This window comes from Mauremys mutica, chromosome 3, assembly GCF_020497125.1.
Source record: "Mauremys mutica isolate MM-2020 ecotype Southern chromosome 3, ASM2049712v1, whole genome shotgun sequence".
Lineage (NCBI taxonomy): Eukaryota > Metazoa > Chordata > Testudines > Geoemydidae > Mauremys > Mauremys mutica.
In genome coordinates, this window is record NC_059074.1 from 195,274,802 (window position 1) to 195,297,685 (window position 22,884).

The 22,884-nt window shown below is 44.4% G+C and overlaps 1 long non-coding RNA gene across 4 annotated transcripts; it reads right to left on the bottom strand.

Annotated features, from left to right (window-relative positions):
• Window positions 1-461: 461 nt before the first annotated feature.
• LOC123367046 lies at window positions 462-22,636 on the bottom strand. 4 transcript variants are annotated; one of them, XR_006578278.1, is made up of 4 exons: window positions 21,852-22,636; window positions 16,223-16,320; window positions 14,814-14,923; window positions 10,902-10,976 (listed from the first exon to the last, which is right to left on the bottom strand). It is a non-coding gene; the product is annotated as an uncharacterized LOC123367046 (long non-coding RNA). The 4 variants fall into 4 exon arrangements; XR_006578279.1 differs by lacking the exons at window positions 10,902-10,976; window positions 14,814-14,923 and adding an exon at window positions 462-1,356; XR_006578281.1 differs by lacking the exons at window positions 10,902-10,976; window positions 14,814-14,923 and adding an exon at window positions 6,395-6,611.
• Between the last annotated feature and the right edge of the window lie 248 nt (window positions 22,637-22,884).

Genomic DNA, 22,884 nt, shown 5'->3' on the forward strand with positions numbered 1-22,884 from the left:
GCATCTCTTCCTGAAGATGCCTTTGATATGCTCCATGCAGGTTCCAGGGTGGCTGAGGAGGCAGTATTTGCTACTCAGCTTCCTGGGTTCACCAGTAATCTCTCTGGAGTTTTCAAGGAGATTACTGATGTACCCAAGAAGCTGAATAGCACATACCGCCTCCTCAGACACCCCAGAACCTGCATGGAGCATAATAAAGCCAAAACTTCACCGCCAAACCCCTCAACCGGGAGTCTGGCGGCTGCCAATATTATACCCATCATCCATGCTTAGTTGTCTAGCTTTGCTTCATCCCAAGATTATTAATAGAAAGCCATCGGAGACAACTGCAAACAGTAAAAACCATTTGTATGTAAAAAGGGAACATTACAGCAGACGGGATCGTCCTGTCTGTGAACAGAGAAAATAGAGTGTTTCAGTATAACAAGAGGGAGAAGCACTCTTTATACATTCACTGAGGAAACATCTTGTGGAATGGGGTCGTTTTCATAGACGTTTGGCTCCTGGTTCCTGCGAAGCCAGCCAGCTCTGCAACAGACTTATCTTTTTTTGTGGGTTGGGTGGGGTGGGGGGGAGAGATACTTTATTAGACAAGAAAGATAACTCTTAATAACAGTAGGCCCTAGTTCATGACTTGTGATTTTCGTTTGATATTGTAACCATTTGTTTCCATCACTCTTATTTCTAGTAGAATCTCTATTCTTTCTTAAATAAACCTACTTTCGTTTTATTTTAAGTGCTCTGTGTTACACAGGAGCAGTGATTGAAGGTAAAACTGGTGAACTGGGACACACTGATCATTTGGGAATAGAGGAGCTGGGATTTCTATGAGTAGCCCATGTCAAGGGCTGGATATCACAGGGGATCACTTCCAGGAGATTATGGGGCACCTCTTGTTAACCTGCAAGGCAAATACAGGACTGGCTCAACCCAGAGAAGAGTGCATGAGTGGCTAAAAGGCTGGTGGTGGTAGGGAGCTAACACCTAGCTACCGCAGGCAAGGCTCCCTCTCACAAGAGGCAGGAAGTAACATGGTAACTCACAGTCCTGGGTACCCCAAGAACTGTCACAACGGCCAATAGAAAAATCCCTCTGACCTGGGGAACAACTGAGGTATTTTCAGTGGACTGGACTGGAAACAGGCTACTTCCTTACAGTCTCTGCATGTCTTGATTCACTGGTTGGTTGGTTGTTTTTTCTTGCATGAATGCTCTTCTCTGGTGCCGTCTCTGAGGGTGTAAGGCTGGGGCCTTTTCCTGCAGCCATATTGTGAAGTCTGAGGCCCTTTTCTGCAGCCATATTAGGAGAGCAGCAGCCATGAGCCAAGAAGAAGGAAGTTGCATCCTCATATTCCATCTAAATTGCATTAAAACAATGTAATATCGGGCTGTTCAGAGGGTGATCCTATTGTAATACCAGATAAAGAAACAGATCTTAAGATGGTTAAAGAAAACTTAGTTTGATAGCATTCTGTCTGGCAAGAAACCACTGATCAACAGTTGTGGTTGTGAAATCCCTGCTTCTTTCTTGTTTTCTGTTTATGGTCCCCACTTCTCTGTTGTTTATCTGTAGGGTCTCTGTGGTTCTGTCATTGTTTCTGTTTGTTACATAATTAATTTTGCTAGGTGTAAATCAACTATGGTGGTGGGATCTGATTGGTTAAAGAACTGTTTCATAATGAGCTAGAATGGGTGAAAAATACTGGTTTGTAGGACTTTAGTTTACAGTGATTGGTTAAGGCACAGCTAAGCAAGACTCAAGTTTCACTATATAAACTGGGGTCCAAAAGGAAGTTCTTTGGAACCAACTCCAGGACACAGCCCCAAGATCAGAGCTGCCAGAGCTCAACACCCTGCCAGTCATTCCAGGCAGAAGCTGGAGTCCCTGCATGACCTGATCCTGACTGGCCAGCAGGAAAAGTTCATCTGCCTTATTGGGAGTGGTGAGAATTGTATGCTTAGCACGTGCATTCTGTTTTGGTGATTGCTAATAAATAGAGGTTAAGTAGGATATTACTGTGTAAGGCTCTTTCACTGGTAAAAGACCCCATAAACCTGCAGAAGATTACACCCTGAGCCCTTGGAACTAGGTATGGGTGTTATATCCTGAGCCCACAGAGGAGTAAACCCCTGAGCCCACAGTGGAGTAGAGCCCGGTGCCCACAGAGGGGTAAAGTTGGGTGCCTTATACCCATACCCCTAGGAACTGGGAACGGGTGGGGGTGCCTAAATTAACAGGGTTATGGCTTGAGCTCACAGAAAGGTAAAGGTGGGTGCCCTAGGGAGTGTGCAGGTAACAAGCGCTGCTTTTCAGTGTTTTGGCAATCGCTCTTCCAAGGCGGGGTTATTTGCTGCTTTCCTGGTGCTACTGGGGCGGGATGTGTTTTCCATGAGGTGAAATGGGTTCACTTAACAGGAACAGCGAATAACAAGGATTTCCTGAGGAGAAAAGTTCACAGATGCTACATAAGGTTTCTCTCTTCCCTCACCCCCCTTCTTTTATGACTACAGTAAGATTTCTCAACTCTACTAATTATACTGTCATCCTGATAGACTCCCGCCTCCCCCCCAAAATCCTGGCAGCAGAGCTATACATCTTTCAGTGTGAGTTAGTTTGTACACATTTTCTATCTTGAATGTATGATAAAAATCAGCTAAAAGACTTCATATCAGTGCTTTCCTGGGGCTTTTCTGTGGCCTCCTAAAGCCCACAGAAATATGTGGGAGATTTTCAGTGAGTTTTGAATCAGCCTCCCAAGGCCTTTTATTATGGCCGTGCAGTGGGACAATGTGAGAGAAGCTTGACTTGTTTGCTGGGTGAGAGAAAGAGAAGGAAAAAATGGCCTGAACACACTGCTAGGAACCAGGAGTTTTGGCTTTTGAATCCTAATTCTGATACTGTGACCTTGAACAAGTCACTTTATCTCACTTTTTTCCAATCCATAAAATGAGAATGAAAACATTTAGCTTTCTCCCTGACGGGGTGTTGTGAAGATTAATATTTCTCACGTGCTTTGAAAACAGCCAAGTATTGTTGTTATTACATAACAACTGTTGCTAGGTAGGGAAAACTTATGCTGACCAGATTCTGACTCAGACACTGGGCCTACGTTTGATGTCTTTTGACAGGTCAAAGTGGTTCTAGCACTGATATAGAAAGATCCCAATTTTGCATTCTCTGCCTCTTTATTTATATGCATTTTTTATTTTCCTGTACAACCATTTGTATGGTAGGACATAGCATGCAGCCAGCTGAACATACAAGATACGCAGTGTACCAGCTAGAATGTGGCCATCTGTGTGCTTGAGTGCAGATTTCAAATAGGAGAATCCTCCCAATGCCCAGCACTTGCAGTCTGTAATCATCTTCAAAGCACTGTACAGACATTAACTAATTAGTTCTCAAAACACCCCTTTGAAGTTAGTAAGTGTTCTCTTTCTTCAAGAGCTCCTACTCCAATCCTGTGTGCAGGTCGCCACCCACACACCCCACTTTTTTGGGAACATGTCAGTTCAAACTCCTTCAGGCTGCTAAGCAACCGAAGTGACAGATTCCACCAGTGTTAGTGCCCGGGAAGTAGCTAGTTTCACTGTATAGGAGGCCTGCTTCAGCAGTTTGTAGATGCTGATATTCCCTGTGAGGCCACTTCATGGGCCGTGAAAGAGGCCCCATCTGCACTGGGAAATTTGGCTGTATTCAGAAACTGTTTTTGACATCCAGTCTTGAAGACTTTTTCAGCTCATATAGTTGAGCCAGAAAGGGCAAATCAACCTAGATAGTTTCTTATGCCATCTGAATGCCTCACAAACAGCTCATGGGTGGGGTGGGAGGGCGGTTAATTTCTCTCCCCCCTTTCCTCACAGTTGGGACTATGGTTTCTTAAAAAATGATAATTTTTCCCTCTGTTTTTGTCTATTTCCTTCAGTTTTGTCTTCTCCAGCTCTCTTCACTCTTGGCTTCATCCCTTTCTCTATTTCTAAGGGTTATGGATTAAGATGAGCATTTAATAGAGGCAGATTTTGCTACATCTGCCGCCTTGCACCTCCCTTGGAAGCATCTGGTGTTGGCAACTATCCTGGTGGAGACAGGACATTAGACTAGTTGGCTCCTGGATCTGGTCCAGTATGGCAATACCTCTGTTCCCATGGCTATGTCTACACTGCAGAGTTTTGTCACCAAAAGTTATGCCACTTTAATTAAAGCATTTTAATTAAACTGCTGTTGTATGTCCACACTATGTTCCTTGTGTCAGCAGAGCACATCCACACTAGCAGCTTTTGCATCAACACAGAGACCAATGTACTGTGGGTAGCTATCCCACTGTGCAACTGGCTGCAGAGTGCTTTGGGAAGGGTTTGCAATGCTTCGTGGGGCAGGTACAGTGTCACATGATGCAGGTTTCTCAATCCTGTTGTTAGATGGGCATCCTATTAGATTGCCAGCCACTTTTCAACTGAAGTGGGGGGGTGGGGGAAGAGTGTGACAGGGAGCATGTGTAGCGGGGAGAGATAAAGTGTGTGTTGGGGGAGCGTGAGAGTGTTGGCATGCTGTCTCTAAGTTCAGACAGTGTCCAAAAGAAGCCAGTCCTGAGGCAGGGCAGAGGAAGGGGAACACACTAACATCAGCCCCTGGCTCCTTACCTGGCTCCGCACAGCAAAGCAATCTCTCTCATAGACACACATTCGCCCCTGCCTGCCTCTGTGTGTTCCTAGTGCGGAGAGAGCGGGAGCATTCTACACTGATGATTTGCTCTTGGTTTCCTGAGCAGAGCCACATGCACAGCTGTTGGAGCTTTGAAAGGGGAGGGGCGCATGCCTGCATGGCAGCCGAGTTCAAAACAGTGAGCAGAGTGGTCACAGCGGGCATTGTGGGATATTGGGGGAGGCCAGTTCTGGCGATATAACGAATGGCAATGTCTACACCAGGGGTCGGCAACCTTTCAGAAGTGGTGTGCCGAGTCTTCATTTATTCACTCTGATTTAAGGTTTCGCGTGCCAGTAATACATTTTAACGTTTTTAGAAGGTCTCTTTCTATACGTCTATAATATATAACTAAACTATTGTTGTATGTAAAGTAAATAAGGTTTTTAAAAAGTTTAAGAAGCTTCATTTAAAATTAAATTTAAATGCAGAGCCCCCCAGACCGGTGGCCAGGACCCGGGCAGTGTGAGTGCCACTGAAAATCAGCTTGGGTGCCGCCTTTGACATGCATGCCATAGGTTGCCTATCCCTGGTCTATACTGATGCTTTGTCATTTTAACTTTGCTGCAAAAAGTCCTATGTCTCTTGTTGAGGTGGTTTTATTTTCTCGCCAAATCTGAAGAGTTTTGTTGCCAAAAATGGCATTGCAGTGTGTACATCTCGACTGTTTTGCCGCCATAAGCTGCCTTTTGCCAACAAAACTCTGCAATGTAGACAAGGCCTATATCACTTCATTTTACCCAGTTTCAGTGTCTGCCTGCTGTCCTTCATCCAAGTGGCGATCTCAGACAAGCTGGGAGATGGCATTGCTTGCATTAGAAGTACAGGAGAGGTAGAGCTGGGTGCCATCTGTGTACAGCTGGCATTTGAGGCCCTGGCGTCCCACAATCCATACTCCCAAAAGTCTCATGCTTAAAAAATTAGCATGATAAACAATTAACATGGCACCCATTAAATGAACTTAAGACAGGGTAACTGATAGATCTCAAAATGTAATTGGAACTGGGGAATTGTCATTTAGCAGGAGTATTTCCAATGCGGTCCCACAGGGATCGGTTTTTGGCCCTACGCTATTTTTATTTTTATCAATGACCTGGAAGAAAAAATAAAATCATCACTGATAAAAATTTGCAGATGACACACAAACTGGGGGGAGTGGTGAATCATGAAGAGGACTGGTCACTGATTCAGAATGATCTGGATTGCTTTGTAAACTGGGTGGAAGCACACAATATGCATTTTAATATGGCTAAATGTAAATACATCTAGGGACAAAGAATGTAAACCATACGTACAGAATGAGGGATTCTATCCTGGGAAGCAGAGACTCTGAAAAAGATTTGGGGGTAATTGTAGATAATCAGCTGAACATGAGCTCCCAATACAATGCTGTGGACAAAAGAGCTAATGCAATCCTGGGATGCATAAACGGGGGAACCTTGAATATTTTACCTCTGTATTTGGCACTGGTGTGAGTGCTGCTGGAATATTGCATCCAGTTCTGGGGCACACAGTTCAAGAAGGATGTTGATAGATTGGACAGGGTTCAGAGAAGAGCCACGAGAATGATTATGGGATTAGAAAACATGTCTTATTGCAGGGGTTGGCAACCTATGGCACACGTGCCAAAGGCGGCCTGCGAGCTGATTTTCAGTGGCACTCTGCAGCTGGCCTGGGGTTCCGTCCACCGGCCCAGCTCAGCCCGCTGCCAGTCTGAGCAGGGCTGGCAGCGGGAACCCCAGGTTGGCAGGGGCCGGCGGATGAGCCGCTCAGCCCTCTGCCGGTCTGGGATTCCGTCCACCGGCCCCCGCTGCCAGTCTTGAGTCCTGTTCACTGGCCCCTGCCAGCCGGGGTCCCATTCGCCGGCCCCGCTCAGCCCACTGCCAGTCTGGGGTTCTGTCCACCGGCCCCTGTAAATGTAAAATGTATTACTGGCACACGAAACCTCAAATTACAGTGACTTGGCACACCACTTCTGAAAGGTTGCCGACCCCTGCCTTATAATGATAGACTGAAGGAGTTCAATCTATTTAACTTAACAAAGAGAAGGTTAAGGGGTGACTTGATTAGTTTCTAAGTATCTACATGAGGAAACAAATATTTAATAATGGGCTCGTCAGTGTAGCAGGGAAACGTATAACACTATCCAATGGCTGGAAGTTGAAGCTAGACATATTCAGGCTGGAAATAAGGTGTACATTTTTGACAGTGAGGGTAATTAACCTTTGGAAGATGGGTAATGGTGGATTCTCCATCGCTGAACATTTTAAAATCAAGATTGCGTATTTTGCTAAAATATCTGCTCTAGCATTTATTTGGGGGTAATTCTATGGCCTGTTTTATACAGGAATTCAGACTAGATGTTCACAATGGTCCCTTCTGGACTTAAAATCTGTGTATGTAGATAGGTGTTAAAATGTTGGTGAGAGACTCAAGCCTTGTGGTATCCCACAAGCAAAGGTGCAGTTAGTTACCCATCACCAGTTGCTGAAAGCATCCTGAGAGAAAGGACTGGACCAATTTCAGAGCTTTCTCATTAGTCCCTGCTACAAGTATTATTATTATTTATTTGTATTTCAGTAGCACCTGGAGGTCTTGATTGCAATCAGGGCCTGATTGTGTTAGGCACTGTACAAATACTTAGTAAGTAACATTCCTTGACATAAAGAGCTTCCAATGTACACAGATCAGACTTACATAGGATGGAAGGGGAAAGAAAGGCAGAGAGAAAGGAAATAACTTGCCCAGGGTCACAGAGCAGGTTAGTTCATAGCTGGAGATTGACTTGGTTTTCTTAAACCTAAATCTTGCATTTGCAAATTGGTGCAAACTCCTCATTTAGGGCCTGATCCAAAGCCTATCGAAGTCAGTGGGAATCTTTCCATTCTGCTCTAAATTACACCTGTGTAACTCTGTCAAAACACCCCAACCACATGTAAGCCAACTCGTGGAATCATTGAACCTCAATGAAAAGCTATGGAACTCAATCCCAAGTGGGACTGCACAGGTTTGACTGAGGGCAGAATTTGTCCATTATGGTATAATCCCATAGGCCTGATCTAAAGCCTATTGAAGTAAATGGAAGCTCCTCACATAGAACTGCAAGATCAGTCCAGTACTTGAAGTCATTCCTATTTTCCTTCGAGCTGTTCACATGCCGCCAGTGTCATCCCAACCAAATAAGCATTAAGAGCTTGATCCAAAAACCAGGGAAGTCAATTATTTCATTGGGCTTTGAATCAGGGACAAAGTGGAAAAACTCCCGTGACTCTTGATTTTATGTTTTTGGCAAGAGAGCCCATTTTTGCTGGAAAAGGAGAAATGCATCCTTATTGGGACATAGATTGTATAGAACAGAGCCCTATGTCTTTGAGTCATTAAGGTTTAGCTGTCTTATCAGAGCAACCTTCTTCAGGACACTTAAACATGAGTATTTTAAATGCTTTCCCTTCCCTCCCACCAATCCACCCTATTGCCTTTGCTCTGACAAGAAAAAGAGAGCTCTGAAGGCTCCCAGCCCCCTCAGCTGAACTAAACTTGCAGTATTTGGTGGGAATCTGAAAGCCCCATTTTCTGAAGTAACATGATCAGTTAAGACTCTCAGCTTTCTTTCTTTCTTTCTTTTTTTTTTTTTTAAAGTATATTTTTAGCCTCCATGGTTCAGAGAAAAGTTTGGAAATGTGAACTCTCCCACCTCAAGAACCAGAAGACAAAAAAAAAAAAAAAAAAAAAGAAATGAAGCCAACATGTATTATTTTCAAATCTCATGATTGTTAAGCAAATCTCTTAAGTTTTAGGGCCTGCTCATGATTTATGAACCTTTGGCAAAGCTGTCAAATGAGCACTAAAAAGCCATGGGATGTGATGTAGTCAGCTGCTGATACCCTTCTCAGTTTACCACAAGCCAGAATTTCAACCGAGCAGCTAGCTCATTCCTTTTCTGCCTTGCCAACCAAAGAAATGCAATGATTCTGTTTATCCGGATTTAAGTAAACTAATTCTTTTTTGAGAAACCCATTATTGGCCTCCTTGTCTTTAACTACTTTCATTGCGATAGCACCTCCTTCCCCTTTGTAAATTCAACCAGCCAGAGGATGCCGTGTTAGTCATATTTTTGAGTGAAAAAAGAGTATCACTCTGTTACTGTTCAGCGAACTCACATGGCTTAAATCATAGTTTTAACAGGCCTTCTGCCATATGAGGTCTCAGGCTGAGTGTACAAGGTTTTTTCCAAAACATGAAGAAAAAAATATTGTTGGCAGCTTGTAAATTGAATGCAAACAAAAAACATGTAGAAGTCTGATTTCATGTTCTTTTTTGGGATTCTAGAACTCAAAAGCAGCTTTGTTTCTTTAACTTTGCACAGAGTGGGCTCCATTATTGTGACACTCTGTACCTCCAAGTAGCACCCTGGAACCTCCATTTTCACCACTGTGATATGATTATAATATGTTTTGTCAGGAGCGGCGCCAAAGCTTCTGGCGCCCTAGGCAGAATTCGGGGGGTGGCATTTTGTGCGCTCCCCACGGGGCGTGCGGGAGCTTCCAGTTCCGCTCCCATCGCACCGCTGAAGAAGGACCCTCCGCCGAAATGCCGCAGGCGACAGCGGCAGTCATTGAACAGCTCAATTGCCTGCCGTTGTTTTCCGCGGCACGTCGGAGGAAGGTCCTTCTTCAGCGGCGCAACGGGAGCGGAACCGGAAGCTCCCGCGTGCCCCGTGGGGAGCGCACAAAATGCTGCCCCCCGAATCCTGGCGCCCTAGGCGACCGCCTAGGGTTGCCTAATGGAAGCGCCGGCCCTGTGTTTTGTACAAAGTATGCCCTGTGAAGTAACATTTTGTAAATCTTGATCTATTGAACAATAATCTGTTGGATTGTATGTGCTATCACTGTATGAGACGTTATGAAGTATTGCTATACGTGTTACTGAAATATGTTGTGAGGTTAGGAACAATCCAGAACCAGCCTTTCAGATACAACAAAGGAGTAGCCATCTATAGCCGGACAGTCATTAATGGCTCATCAACAAACAATCCACTGTCCCAGAGGCTTCTTGGAAAAGGCACGTACACAATGGAGATTGCTTGACCAATGGGGACTGCCTGACCTCCACCTCACAGCAAGGATCATTCTAACAGCTGGAAGAAGGTATAAAAAGGCCAAGTGATGATTTCACTGTCTCTCTATCTCCGCCCCCACCCCAATCTTAACACCTGGAAGAAGGTCTGGAAGAAAAAGACTTTGAACTGAGGGAGTTTGGTCCCAGGCTGGAAAAGGGTTCAGTCTGTGTACTGAAGAACTGTAAGCTTCTTGTACCATCTGTTGCGGTGAGAAAAACTGTTTGATTCAGCTCTTGCTTAGTCTAAAAGTTTAGGATTTAGAATGTGTGGTTATTTTTTATTTTCTTAAGGTAACTATTTCTTAAGGTAACCTTTATGCCTACCACTTATAATCACTTAAAATCTATCTTTCTGTAGTTGTTAAACTTATTTTAATGTTTTGTCCTTACCAGTGAGTTTGTCTAAAGTGCTCAGGAAATCTGTGACGGTTACAAAGGCTGGTGCATGTCCACTTTCCTTTGACGAAGTGGTGAACTAGGTAATGAACTTAAAATGGCCAGGCTTCTGGGGTGCAAGACTGGGGAGCCAAGGGGAATTGGCTTGAGCCTCCCTATTGATGGTCATGAGTGGCTGGGGGTTCATTCATGCGACTCAGTTGGGTGTGTCCCTGCCTGTGGATGTCTGTGTGAGTGCAGTGCCTGTCAAAGGCTTGTAGCTTGACATCGGCATCACAGTGTGAGAGGCAGCCCAGGTGGGTGAGTTTGGAGGGCTCAGCTGTCCGATAGTCCAGGTTGTACCCCAGGGATGCTGTCACCATTATATAAACAATGGACCAGCGTCTCAGCTTAAATTCATATGGCTCCCTCATCTTCAATGAAGCTACTGCAATTTATATCAGGTGAAGATCAGTCCCCCCTCCACCGCCGCCGCCTTTTGTTTTTGCTATTTTCAAAAACTGAAGGATAAGCAGAATGAAGATTAAAAATCATCCATACTGTGCACACAGCCCAAATGTCTTCATTAATTTTCATAAAATTTTAAAATACAGATAATACACAGCCTCATGACTTTAGTTCATGATAGAGGCATGCCTAGTCATCTGAACAGAGGAATAGGATCCAGGATCTCCTATATTCTTATCTGGGCTCTGAAACTCACTCACTGTGTGGTATTGGGCTAAGTCATTTCACTTCTGTGTGCCTCGGTTTTCCCATTTCTAAAAAAGAGATAATTCTTGCTGAATGTATACTTCATATAGGTATGGTGAGGATTCATTAGGTAATGTTCATGAAGTGACGATTATAAGTGCTAACTATTATTACATAACACAGCAGGCTGATATGGTAACTCAAAGGCATAATATGTGGCTTTTATTTCACCTATTATACTTTTTAAGGATGACGTATTGAAGTCACATCTGCCCCTTCCACTCTGCCTGGGGTGAGTGAGAACAGTATCAGCATGTCCTCATCTCCTGTGGCTCATTCTCTGAGGGAGGATGTGTGGGAGTGCAGTAAGCCAACTCCACACATTCAAAAGTCATGAGTCAGGCCACCCAGAAACCTAAGACTGGCTTAAAAATTAACAGAATTTAAAAGAAATAACCACCCCTGCCCCCATTTATTATTTGCTTTCAGGTATTTTGAATCTTTAGTGTTTACATTTTCAAGCTTTTCTCTGCAATCTTGAGGGCTAGAAACGTACTTTTAAAAAAACGCTGAGTCTCCTGGAATCACATGACTCCAGGAGCTGGGTCCTTAGAAAAACACCAAATCTTGCAGGACTCTCAATAAAATTATGAGTTGGCAACACTGTTTGGTCTGTCTCTAAAGACATGTTCTGTTCCTAGGCCTGCCTTTGAGACTCTTACAACACAAAAGTTCCTTCTCTTGAACTCTGAGGCTGTGGCTACACTTAGCACTTCAAAGCGCTGCCGCGGCAGCGCTTTGAAGCGCTAAGTGTAGTCAAAGCACCAGCGCTGGGAGAGAGCTCTCCCAGCGCTGTCCGTACTCCACCTCCCTGTGGGGAATAACGGACAGTGCTGGGAGCCGCGCTCCCAGCGCTGGGGCTTTGACTACACTGGCGCTTTGCAGCGCCGCAATTTGCAGCGCTGGAGAGGGTGTGTTTTCACACCCTGCTGCAGCGCTGCAAATTTGTAAGTGTAGCCAAGCCCTGAGATGTACCTAAGATATGTTCATCAGTGGATTCCTCTGCTGTTGCTGTATGTACATGATGCTCACCTACTATTCACATGCAAATTATCCCTCCTGGCAGCTAAGTGTTAAAGAATCTACACTAGGCATTACGTCACCCAGGTGACTTGCATACTGACACTCTAGCTGGGGAGGCTAATTGTGGCTTGTCATGGCCTGCGGCACACGTGCAGTTCACCCAGCGCATGCCAGTGAGGTGATTGATGGCTAAGCCCCACCCCATTCTGAATCATTTTTATACTGTAATGAGTGTAACATACAGATGGTATGAGGCATGCTGACTGTGTGTGATGAGACAGATGGTTAGGGATAAGATGCAGTCCATTGCAAGAAAGTGTGACCCTTGAATAAACTTTAGATCTGTGCCCACGTGCTGAGAAGACAATGAAATGTACACGCAGGCCTTTGAGGGCATACTGCCTGTGGCAGCGAGCCTCCCAACCCAGACTGGGCCTTGTGTTTCTGTACTAAAAAGAGCTGTGTAGACAGCACTTGTCGGTTGCGGCTCAGGCTGGGACTCAGACGCTGAAGCTCACCTCCACCTTCCCAGGTGTCAGAGCCCGAGCTGCAACATCAACACAGCAATTTTTAGCATGAGCAATGTGAGCCTGAGTCCGTGGACCCAGGCGCGGAGGCTCACTGCCATGGGCTGTGTAAACATACTGCAGTCTGCAAAGGGGCAACCAACATGCCCATTATTCTATGCACTCCCAGGTGAAATTCATCCCTCTGCACAACGCCGAATAACCATTTACGCCCTACTTGGCCCCTATTTTGAAGTGGAAGAAGGCAGCCACTGCGTAGCTGCACAGAGTTGCAATTATTCCTGGGAACTTGTCTCAACTTGGAGTAAACTCAGCTGGTACAAATTGCGGCTTTCCAGGACTATGGTTGGAGTGTGCAACAGTACACAGACACTGTTTGCTGGCCACCAAGGACTGAATCCCCCGGTATAGGCAAAGGCTTAATTCAACCTGCTGTGACTCCCAGGAAGATTTCAAAATAAAAATCCATCCCCGCCCGAAGGGAGCAAGGTGTGGGAAGTGTGGCCCCCGACTCTTCTTTGCGGCTCTGTCCCTACCTCCTTCCCTTTCCTCTGGATGTGAAGCCTTGAGTACAGAGCGGAGCTTCCATGGTGCCTGGGCTGAGTGAAGAGAACACAGAGGAGCCACAGCACTCCACACTCAACGGTTTTGGGGAAGCATCTACCTCAGTTTGCTCCCTCCCCATCACACGGAGTGTAGGCCTTCGTGTGTGTGTGTTTGTGAGTGGTTCATGACATTGCCCAGTACTGTGAGAGCCCAGGCTAGAGGCTCCAATGTGTTGCAAAATTAACCCACTCACTGTACTTTGCAACTGTGTGTGAGTTACAGCCAAAGGCCAGTCTTGGTGTTTTTCAAGGAAAAAGATGAGTATTTGACTTATCCAGTGTGGGTAACATTTTCAAGAGCACCTAAGTTCCATTTTCAAAAGCGATTTAGGCAGTCAGGAGCCTAAGGCTAATTGAAAATCAATACGACTTAGATGCCAAAGTACCTAAGGGCCAAATATTTAAAGGTATTTAGGCACCTAGTGGGATTTTTAAAAGCACCTAGGTTCCTAACTCCCTTTGATTTCAGTGGGGGTTAGGTGCCCGAGAAAATCCGAATGGGCACTTCTTACAGGCTGGTGTGGCCAGCTAACCCTGCACTATGACACGGCCCCTTTAAGGAATAGGTGTTTAGGAGAGCAACAGACAAGTTGGTGAATGGGGTCAGGCGTTAAGCAGTGAGCTAGCTCCTGAACGGGGTAAAAACTCTGAGGAGAGAGAAGGAGGCTCTGTGAAGCAGGGCAGGAACGTGGCTACTGCCTGGCTGGAAAAGCTGGCTTCAAGCAGTACACAGCCCCAAAAGGGAAGGCTGTGGAATACCTTGACCGGGTGAAGGGTCTGGGCCTGAGAGGCCACAGGAGACTGCATTGTTGTAGAGAGTTTAATAAATGGGACCCCAGGAAGGGGAATATTACTTTGGGCTGGGAACAAGTCAGTTGAGAGAGGCAAGAGGGAATGGAGGGTACTGTGCCTGCAGGGCCATGTTGTGCCATGAGGAGGCATGCTCTGGGTTAGCACCCTGCTACAGCACCAATCAAATACCTTTAAAAATCTGACCCTCGGGCACTTTTGAAAATGCAGTTCATCCCCACCTCCATTTTTATTTTTGCTTGAAAGTGTTTTGGAAGCAGTGTGGTAATGATGAGCAGGGCACAGCCAGCGGAAATGACAGGCACTGTCTCCACATGCTACAGTGATGGGTGCTATGTAAAATGTTTAAACAGCAGACGTTTCCCACTTCTGCCTTTTCCTCTAAGGCCCTATCCTGGGGAGGAAATGGGAGCCATTGTTATGGGGACCCAATATATTCACATAGAATAAATTAACAGTGCCATGGAATGTAGGGATTCTTGCAACAGAATCTGGTCCCGTTGTGCTGCGCAGTACATGGGATCCTGAATTAGGACTTCAGGATCATGCCCCAACTTTCTGCCTAATGTACATTGAAATGGCTAAAGTATTATTCAGCCAGCAAACTTACAGTTTCTAATGCAAATGCCCTCACAACTGTAGCTAACTGCTACTGATGGCACAACAGCAGAATATACTTGCATTGCTCTCTCAATCATTGCAATTTTCCATCATAAAGTTCCCTTTGAATTCATATCTCTGCAAATAGACCTCAAGATGTTGGATGTTTGCTTATTAATTTACAGCAAATTACACTTCTCAGAAGTTGAGAAGAACGTAATTTAATCCTCATTTGTGACCAGACTGGTTGATTGCAATGATTACACATCCACCTACTTACCGTGTATGAACACTGCCACAGGTGCAGTACACATCCACGTCTGCTAAAAAGTAATGGTAAAGATGCGATTGACTTGTTGGTTTGGTGTGATTTCTAGTTAGGAAGTTGAACTGTGAAGGGACCAAATACTCTTTTGGATTTCTGAGTCAGGAAGTATCATATTTTTAAACCAAATATTTGATAATCATCATAATTTCTGTGCTCCTTAGCTAGCCTTTTGTTACAAAGCTGCAACCTTACACCAGCAAATTGTACCGTAAATATTGACTTGCATGATGACGCCTCTATTAAAGAGTTCATCTTGGACTCGCAAAGTAAAATATTTTCTTGCATCTGAACTCTGACTAATGATTTAATTACAGATCACCATGTAGAACTGGGGTGATTATCTAGTTAAGCATGAACTGCAGAACATCACTGTAACGGGAGCAGCTGCTCCCTACGCCAGACTATTTGGTGTTAAAGTTTCAGCTCCTCACAAAATGTTTTCTGTAAAGTTGGTTTAGATTTGTGCTGTTTTAAATAGAAAATCAATGAATATAAAATACAGCAGGCACCTCGAAGCTCCCCTTTGGCGCTGCAGGGGTCCCGTTTGCAGTGGAAAGGGTATGTTTGCACAGCACAAGGCGGAGGCTGGATTGAGGGAGCTGCGGGAGGGTCTGTGTACTCCCAGGGCAGTGTGAAGTTCAGTTCTACAAGAATGACCGGTGTACCATTGCCCAGGGGGTGAATAGGGGCTGCGCCAGGGAAGAAGTGAGAGATACATGATCTGGGCAGTGAAGTGGAGATGTGTTGAGGCCATACAGGGTTACTTCAGCCCTTAAACTGAATTAGTCTCCAGAGTGTTGCTGTGGAACCACTTAGGGTATGTCTACACAGGGATGATAAACCGTGACAGACCCACGTCAGATGACTAGGGCTCTCGGGGCTTGGACTCCAGGGATTAAAAATCGCTTTCTACACATTTGGGAGGATGGGAGGATCCAAGACCTCAGGCTCCAGCCCAAGCCCAAATGTCTACACGGTGAATTTTAACCATGCCACAGGGCTTTTATCCCCATGTAGACGTACCCTAAGTGGTATGTCTAATACTGCAATTAGACATCCCAGTCCCCACCTTGCAGGGTTCTAGAGCCTGGGCACCAGCCTGAGCCTGAATGTCTACACTGCAATTAAACTGCCCCACAGCCTGAGCCCAAGTCAACTGGCACAGGCCAGACCCGAGTTTTTAATTGCTGTGTAGACATACCCTTAGTGACTTGAGGTGAGGATTCCTTTCCTCTAGCCCCTTCTGGCATCCTGTGCCTGGCCTACTACTCAGAGTGTGTGCTGGGTCCCAGATTCTGGGTTGCAAAGCAGTTTAGAAAGACATAATATCTGAACAATAGTCCTTACTGCTTTTTACTTACCCTCTGTAGCTGCAGAAAGATCATAGAAACATATGTTCTTTCCTGGGAACAATAGAGGCTTCCATGTGTCATTTTATGTTGCCTCTGACTCAGAAAGCCTGTTAGACACAAATGCCAGAACAGTATGTGGCTGTCAGAAAACAGAAACTGTTCATTTAAATATCAAAGACAATTTCAGTGCAGTGTTTTCCCATGTAACAACTTTATATTCCAATGCTGTGAGGCAAACGGGTCTCAAATGAAATGGCTCAGCAGACACGGTATTCCATATAAGAGAGCTGGTCTAAAATTAGACCCACAGAACCAACTTTATTTTGGCTCTGGGTGTGCTCATCTTGTCTGTTTTGTTCCTGGACAAGAAAGATTCATATATATTATGGCACCATGCTGTCTAGCCAGAGTGGAATAGACTGGGGGGATAATGCGAAATGTACCACGATTACAGAGAAAATCAGCCGCCCGGGGGGGGGGGGGGGGAGTGGGGCAATTTGCCCCAGGCCCCACAGGGGCCCCCATGAGAATATAGTATTCTATAGTATTGCAACTTTTTTTTTATGAAAGGGGCCCCCAAAATTGCTTTGCCCCAGACCCCCTGAGTCCTCTGGGTGGCCCTGAAGCCCCCTAGGCTTATTGCTGGCAGGTAGCTCAGTTAAGAAGCCTGGACTTTAGCAGTGGCTTCCATTGAACTTAGTGGTAGTTTACCATGGACTGCAAGCTTCTCTTTCAGGGGGAAGTTGTTAGGTGTTTTTCATGGTTAGGGAGACGTCTTTAAAAAAATGAAAGAAACCCCATTTTGGGGCTGCCAAACTTGACTATAGCCTCAGTTTCTTTTAATCCTTGATAGAAAAACCTTTTGCGGATTAGGACTGAAACTGTTCCTGTTAGAACAAGAAAAGTTCTGGAGAGCTGACTGGTTCTTAAGAAAAGGAATAAGCAAATTGCCAGGACAAATGGAATCAAACTGATGAATGAGCAAGGGGTATTTTTAGGCTGATGCAAAGGCAAAGGAAAGGTAGCAGTGATGAAGTGCCCCTAAAACTTAACCATAAACTATTCGTTATCTAATAGGGCCCACAACAGAACTGTGAGCCATATGATCCTGTGGCTCGTAGACTGAAAACATAGCAGAAGTTACTACAAACCCTGTCCCAAAATTCTATGCACAAGAAGATCATTTTTACTTGGTCTGGCTGCTAAAGCAACTTTCGACATAAAACTGACCCCATCCAGAAAATCAGAAAACTCTCCAAAAAGGGATGTGATTTGAATAAAATGTGCAGGGAGTCTAGCAAAGGCCAAAGTGCCGCTCTGATAAAAACACATCAGTTACTACAGAAAAGTGACAGCAAATTAGGGATACTCTGAGCAACAGCGTGCAGTCAAAATCCACACTCACTGTGGCAAGATATAACTAATTAATTCGGTGGATATCTAAGTCATGCAGGGGCCATTTGACAATGGTGTGTGTATAGGGGTGCAAACATCACAGATTGGAAGGGTCAAGGAAAAGCTCTGTCCCCCTACTATAGACAGTACATGCTGGATCTCCCCACACACACGATGAGCAGGTTTCTTTAAATCTCTTCCATGGTTGAGATGCTACTTATTATAGCATCTCAACTGCTAGTTACTATATGGCCTAGTAGACTGAGCACAGGACTGGAATTTGGGATCTCCTTAATTCTTGCTCAGGTCCTGCCCCTGAATTGCCTAGGGATGGTTTTCAGCTCTCTTTGTCTCAGTTTCCCCTGCATAAACTGGGGGTGATAATACTATATGTTCACCTATCTACTTCACAGATATATGGGGAATGATTCATTATTTAAGGTATGTGCAGTGCTTTGGATTCAAAGCATTATATAAGTGCTAAGTATTATGAATGATTATTATAACAACACAAGCATTATTTTCCCATGATGCATACTAACTTATTCAGCAGATTTTTGCAACTTCTAATCCTTTCCTTACCTTTTTACCACAGAGAGAAGCACATAGCCCAATGTAAAGAATGGGGGAAGTTGTCTACTTAATATTTTGCCACTGCCCACTTTTTCCTGTCCCGGCAGGACAGCACTTAATACAACAATCTCCCCACCAGCCCCCACCCCCAGCCTCACTGCAATCATCAGATCTGATGTCACACGGGCACACACATGCGTTCATTCAGTTAGTCACATACATTTTGTTCTTCCTCAGTTGCACATGTGTCTCTCCCTGACAAAACAGAGAGGCATGTTCACCGTGGAGTTAATGGGAATTTTGTCAAAGACTTCCCTGGGAACTGGGAACTGGTCCCATAAAAACAGGAAGTGAGCCCTGTGGAAGATATGGAAATATATCATCTCCAGGTCTCTCATCCTCTCTTTCAAAAATCCAACACAAAGTAAATTCAAGATCACAATTATTACGACTGTGTCTACATTAGCTTATGTCCTGAAATATGATCCACAAATGCTAACTCCAGTGGTAGCAAAATAGGAGTACTAGTACAGAGAAGACACCAGCGGTCTTAGGTGTTTTCAATACCATGGGATCAGTCTTGCAAGGTGCTACGTAAACTGGCTCAATCCAGCCAAGCACATAAGCATATGCTTAACTTTAAAGGGACTAATCAAGTGCAGAACATTAAGCATGTGCTTAAGTACCTTGTTGGATCAGAGCCAGACTGCTCAAACCAAAGGGTCCCACTGACTTTTATGGGCGTGGGTCTAATGTCATCTAATCGTTCTGGTCAGTTCTACACAATATGGTGGTAAAAATATATGTGGCCACCATCACCATGTCAATACCAGCCCTCTGCTGCTGCTACATCAGTGCTAGCAAAGATGGGACATTTTTTAGGAAAAAGCCCACCATAGACAAGGCCCATGATAAAAGGAACACCTGTATATTTTTCCCATGCACAGTACAAAATGCACAGTTAGTTTCACTGTGTAACTCACATTTATTAAATCATAATTTAGTATACAATATATTACATATTATATACTATATTAATTATTAATTGTGGTAGCACCTAGGAACCCCAGTCATGGACCAGAACCCATTTGTGCTATAACCAGGGTGGTAAGTATGTAGTTGGGAGATAAATAGGTGCTGTATACTGTTTAATACCCCCCCCCACACACACATACTCCCTTCAATTATTCCATCAGGAGTTTCCTTCAGACAAAATAAAACATGTTATTTGAAATTAATTATAAAACAAAATGTTCCAAGGGATTTTTTTTTTTAATTCAGATTTTGGTAGTGGTTTTCTACACACAAAAAAAATCTGGTTCATTGACATTTATTTATGTATATTTAAATATATACAAGAACAAGAAAATAAGATCAGAGGCCACATTCAGGTCATGATTTCCCGTAAGCTGAGGGAAAAAATAGAACCAAGTAAACTGATGTGTTCTTTTTTTCCATCACCACAAGGGTACTTCAGGTGAAATAGTGCTCTAGTCATTCAGAGTATGTATTTTGCCCAGACCAAGTGATCTATGAAAACTGATATAATAATCATCAGCAATAATGCTAGAGTAGTGCTGTGATATACAAAGGCAGAGATCTTTAACCTCTCTCTCTCTCTCTCTCTCTCTGTATTTTCTATATGTATGTCTCTGCGTATATACACACACACACATATATACACAGACGGATTTGGCAGCCTGCCATGGTTATGATATCCACCATTATTCATTTCACTCATGAAAAGAAGTAAGATTGGGAAAATACAAAACTACAAGCCCCAGTTCATTGTGTCTTAACATGAAATGAGTTAAGCTTTTCATTTTTCATAGTAGTTGCTCTGTTCAGTGTGTAGATTTGATTCACAAAATGAACTCTTAACTCTACTACATAACACCGGTTAGGAAAAGGTGAGGAAAGTATGTATATTTATATGGTCATAAGGAAACACTCCCTAATTGTCTATGCAAGGCTCTAGTGAACATTTTAATGTAGAATCCATGCAATTTTGTACACAGTAATATCAGTGAAACAAAAGCTCTGCCATGTAAATAGCCCACAGAAATCAGAACCTCCCCCACTAACCTAACCAATGCATACAACAAAGTAGGATGTAGCATCTGAAATCTAAAGATTTTCACTTACTTTATCAGTCTGGGTCTGTCAGCCACCCTCACAGTCTCCAACCCTCACCCTGACTTCAAATATATCTGCCATATGTAATACAAGTTCCTCCTCTGCATCTGTAGCAACATGCTAGAATCCTCCCTCGTCCTCCCATCTTTGGGATGAGAGTAAACCAGAGGTCATAACTGTTTATGGTAATTAAAGATCCTAAGGCACTTTTTACACAAAAGAGAGGTGTTAACCTCAACCAAATTGCAGCTTGGGTAAGGATAGTCTTCCTACCTACATTTCCCCCTGCTGCAGTTTCAAATGGATAAAATATCCTTCACTTCTCTCCCAAACTGCTGTGTAGTGTAACGCTGTGCTTTGACACAGTTGACATATTTCATCTGGGAGATAATTATATTTAATTGGTGGAAGAAGTGATTCCTATATATGGCATGTACCACTTTAGTTCAGTTTGCTCTGGGATGAAAAATGCTATATAAATAGAGGTTAAAGTATAAGGGAATGGGGAAAAAATGCTTCCCCACTCACTGTGTGTTTGTACAGTATCTAGTACAATGAGATCTCAACTGGGCACGCTGGGTGCTACTGTAATATATGTAATTATTAATAATTAATATTCATACATCACTAGTTGGTACGTACATATTTGTGAGTATGTATCATCATCGCCGCTACAATGAGCAGTTACTTGTCATGTCATACCACCATCTCAGGTGTATCTCATGGGAATTCTCATACATCATTGAATAATCATTTAATAATTTCACTGTCTCTGTTTAAATATGTAAGTCTCTGAAGCTGTTGTTGATGAATCACAGCTGGTGCCTTTTGGATCTGAGTCAATTCTTTTCCTGCCTTCTATTTCCAATATATCTTTCATTGCTTCACTGTAGGGTGCCTAACCCATGTAATGCTGAAGGGTCTATTAGTAGCACTCCAGGAGCCAAAGAATCACGCCTAATTTTTATATACATATGCATCCATTTAAACCAATTACAGATACACACAATTGTTGTATTTATTTGTATCTTCCTTGATGGAAAAAGGGAAAAGTTAGTTGTTTATGTTTGCCAGGAATAAAAATCTGGAGTTGATCAGCTTTTTATTTTCCCTCTACAACTATAGGGAGATGAGAGTCGTGGTGGGATGTATTTTAAGAATTCATAGACCACACAGGGCCCTTGGGATGCACACTGTGTCTCTGATTAACTGGATGGGGGAAGGAACCTATAAAATCTAATCATAATATTTTGCACTTATATAGGGTCTTTTGTCTGAGATCGCCAAGCTCAAACGTTTACTAAGCCACATGACCCCACTGTCAGGCGGGAGGTTGTTCTCCCCAGCAGTGGGTGAATTGTGGCACAGATAAATTAGATGACCTGCTGCTGTTCTGGATGGTTTTCTCTGGAATTGTCCTCATTTCAGCAAAGCAACCCAGGACTCAACAGAGTCCTAAAATTACTTTTGAGTCACACATCATCATCATCATCATCATCACATGATTAAGTTTGTATCATAGAGTGGCATTTACCTCAGATGTGACTATCCTAGTTTACATCCAATCCTTGTGGCTCAGCAGTTGGATTCGTAGCTCTGCCATGGACTTGTTGTATGACTTTGGACAAGTCAGTCTCTCTGTCCCTGTTTCCCACTCTGTAAAATAGGCATCGGAGCAATAATGCCCACATCCAGGGCTAAGGTGACCACCTTCCTTTCAAGGAAATGAATTACAATTGCACGAAAATATGAACCTGCCCCTCTCTGAGGCCAGCCCTCACCCCTGAATTATTTACTTATTTTAAATATGATTATTAAGTCAATCGTGATTTTTTTTAGGCATGTCTTTTTAGGCGATTTTCGAGCGCTTGAGTTTGGCAATGCATCCCCAACTGGTAGTTGCTTCACAGTGCATTGCCCTGAGACTCCCGTGGGCAGATGGACTCAGCTAGCGTGGCATCAGGTTTCCCAATCCATTGCCCTGGCTTCCCTGGGCAGATGCAGGTTGGCTACAAACAAGAGGAAGTCTCCTTTTTCACCCAGTGCACAACTAACCCATGGAACATGTTTCCATGCAATGTTCAGAAGTGGCTTAGGGATTTGTGGGGCCCTGGGTCAGAGCAAGTGGGGGCCCCTCCCTATCCCTTCCGCCTGCAATCCCCCCACCCCCCAGTTGGGGAAATGGGGTCAAAACGCAGGGGCTTTCCCCGCCCCATCCCCTCACCCGGCGCTCCAGTTGGGGAGTGGGGTCGGAGTGCGGGGTGCTTTCCCCGCTCCCCAGCAGGAGCACTGGGCAGGCAGAGCTGGTCACAGGGGCACCCATTTTTCCAGGGCCCCCCAATTGGCCGGGGCCCCTGGGCCCCATTGGCCCAGTGGCTAATCCGCCACTGGTTGTCATGGCCAAAAAGTATAAGTGGGTTCAGAAAAGAATGAGCTACGTTCACAGAGGATAGGTCCACCAAGAGCTATTATGGGGCGGGACACTGCCCAGGCAGGGGGGCTGGGGAGGCGCCTCGGACTGCCAGCAGCGCGGGGGGAGTGGAAGACGGGACGGATCACCCCATCGT